A 3152-nucleotide genomic window follows, 5' to 3' on the forward strand; every position below is an offset into this window, starting at 1 on the left:
AACCTGAAGGTAAGAGAGGTGGAAGCAAGTTTAGAAGGAGGATATAAAGCAAAGTCTATGTTAAATTGATTGTGTTGTAGATCAGTTGGAAAAAATTTGATGAATAGAGAAAAAGTACTACAGCTGATTCCAAGACCTATTTTGTTAGAAGCAAGGAACCTCTCAACTGTGCCGAAACCCGGGATTGAACCAGGGACCTTTAGATCTTCAGTCTAACACTCTCCCAACTGAGCTATTTCGGCCTTCTGATAGCTGGGGTCTTCATACTTTAATTTGAACCATTTAACAAAATAGATGCAGGACCTGGATTTTTAACCTAATATGGTAGAGATATGTTTTAAGGAGTCCTGTATCATTCCCCAGTTAACTGGTGCAATGGGTAAATAGCATTTTTGGGATCCAGGTTAGGTAGTCGTTTTTTTTAACTCTGAATGGACTAGCACTATATTACCTAGATATATTTGGCATGAGTAGGTAAGCAATGTCATCTGACTACTGACATCTGTGTTCAAGGGGAAGTGGAATGTGATGCAGACAAGAGTTTACTTTACAAAAAAGGACGAAATGGGAAACATTCATTGTCAAACCTGAAGGCAAGATAGGTGGAAGAAAGTTTAAAAGGAGGACAGAAAGCAAAGTCTATGTTGAATTGATCATTTTGTAGATCAGTTGACAAAAATGTTGATAGAGAAAAAAGTACTACAGCTGATTCCAAGACCTATTTTGGTAGAAGCAAGGAACCTCTCTACTGTGCCGAAACCCGGGATTGAACCAGGGACCTTTAGATCTTCAGTCTAACGCTCTCCCAACTGAGCTATTGCGGCCTGCTTATAGCTGTGGTCTTCATACTTTAATTTAAACCATTTAACAAAATAGATGCAGGACCTGGATTTTTAACCTCATATGGTAGAGATATGTTTTAAGGAGTCCTGTATCATTCCGCAATTAACTGGTGCAATGGGCAAATAGCAGTTTTGGGATCCAGGTTAGGTAGTTGTTTTTTTAACTCTGAATGGACTAGCACTATATTACCCAGATATATTTGGCATGAGTAGGTAAGCAATGTCATCTGACTACTGACATCTGTATTCAAGGGGAGGTGGAAGGTAATGCAGACAAGAGTTTACTTTACAAAAAAGCATGAAATGGGAAATATTCATTGTCAAACCTGAAGGTAAGAGAGGTGGAAGCAAGTTTAGAAGGAGGACATAAAGCAAAGTCTATGTTAAATTGATTGTGTTGTAGATCAGTTAGAAAAAATTTGATGAATAGAGAAAAAGTACTACAGCTGATTCCAAGACCTATTTTGTTAGAAGCAAGGAACCTCTGAACTGTGCCGAAACCCAGGATTGAACCAGGGACCTTCAGATCTTCAGTCTAACGCTCTCCCAACTGAGCTATTTCGGCCTGCTTATAGCTGTGGTCTTCATACTTTAATTTAAACCATTTAACAAAATAGATGCAGGACCTGGATTTTTAACCTCCCATGGTAGAGATATGTTTTAAGGAGTCCTGTATCATTCCGCAATTAACTGGTGCAATGGGTAAATAGCATTTTTTGGATCCAGGTTAGGTAGTTGTTTTTTTAACTCTGAATGGACTAGCACTATATAACCCAGATATATTTGGCATGAGTAGGTAAGCAATGTCATCTGACTACTGACATCTGTGTTCAAGGGGAAGTGGAAGGTAATGCAGACAAGAGTTTACTTTACAAAAAAGCATGAAATGGGAAATATTCATTGTCAAACCTGAAGGTAAGAGAGGTGGAAGCAAGTTTAGAAGGAGGACATAAAGCAAAGTCTATGTTAAATTGATTGTGTTGTAGATCAGTTAGAAAAAATTTGATGAATAGAGAAAAAGAACTACAGCTGATCCCAAGACCTATTTTGTTAGAAGCAAGGAACCTCTCAACTGTGCCGAAACCCGGGATTGAACCAGGGACCTTTAGATCTTCAGTCTAACGCTCGCCCAACTGAGCTATTTCGGCCTGCTTATAGCTGTGGTCTTCATACTTTAATTTAAACCATTTAACAAAATAGATGCAGGACCTGGATTTTTAACCTCATATGGTAGAGATATGTTTTAAGGAGTCCTGTATCATTCCCCAGTTAACTGGTGCAATGGGTAAATAGCATTTTTGGGATCCAGGTTAGGTAGTTGTTTTTTTATCTCTGAATGGACTAGCACTATATTACCCAGATATATTTGGCATGAGTAGGTAAGCAATGTCATCTGACTACTGACATCTTTGTTCAAGGGGAAGTGGAATGTGATGCAGACAAGAGTTTACTTTACAAAAAAGGACGAAATGGAAAACATTCATAGTCAAACCTGAAGGCAAGATAGGTGGAAGAAAGTTTAAAAGGAGGACAGAAAGCAAAGTCTATGTTGAATTGATCATTTTGTAGATCAGTTGATAAAAATGTTGATAGAGAAAAAAGTACTACAGCTGATTCCAAGACCTATTTTGTTAGAAGCAAGGAACCTCTCAACTGTGCCGAAACCCGGGATTGAACGACGGACCTTTAGATCTTCAGTCTAACGCTCTCCCAACTGAGCTATTTCGGCCTTCTGATAGCTGGGGTCTTCATACTTTAATTTGAACCATTTAACAAAATAGATGCAGGACCTGGATTTTTAACCTCATATGGTAGAGATATGTTTTAAGGAGTCCTGTATCATTCCCCAGTTAACTGGTGCAATGGGTAAATAGCATTTTTGGGATCCAGGTTAGGTAGTTGTTTTTTTAACTCTGAATGGACTAGCACTATATTACCCAGATATATTTGGCATGAGTAGGTAAGCAATGTCATCTGACTACTGACATCTGTGTTCAAGGGGAAGTGGAATGTGATGCAGACAAGAGTTTACTTTACAAAAAAGTACGAAATGGGAAACATTCATTGTCAAACCTGAAGGCAAGATAGGTGGAAGAAAGTTTAAAAGGAGGACAGAAAGCAAAGTCTATGTTGAATTGATCATTTTGTGGATCAGTTGATAAAAATGTTGATAGAGAAAAAAGTACTACAGCTGATTCCAAGACCTATTTTGTTAGAAGCAAGGAACCTCTCAACTGTGCCGAAACCCGGGATTGAACCAGGGACCTTTAGATCTTCAGTCTAACGCTCTCCCAACTGAGCTATTTCGGC

General features: G+C 38.6%; 1 non-coding gene across 1 annotated transcript; it reads right to left on the bottom strand.

Annotated features, from left to right (window-relative positions):
- Positions 1-3079: 3079 nt before the first annotated feature.
- On the bottom strand, positions 3080-3152 carry TRNAF-GAA (transfer RNA phenylalanine (anticodon GAA)). The gene has a single exon. It is a non-coding gene; the product is annotated as a tRNA-Phe (tRNA).

The sequence above is a fragment of the Lissotriton vulgaris genome, chromosome 8 (genome assembly GCF_964263255.1).
Source record: "Lissotriton vulgaris chromosome 8, aLisVul1.2, whole genome shotgun sequence".
NCBI lineage: Eukaryota > Metazoa > Chordata > Amphibia > Caudata > Salamandridae > Lissotriton > Lissotriton vulgaris.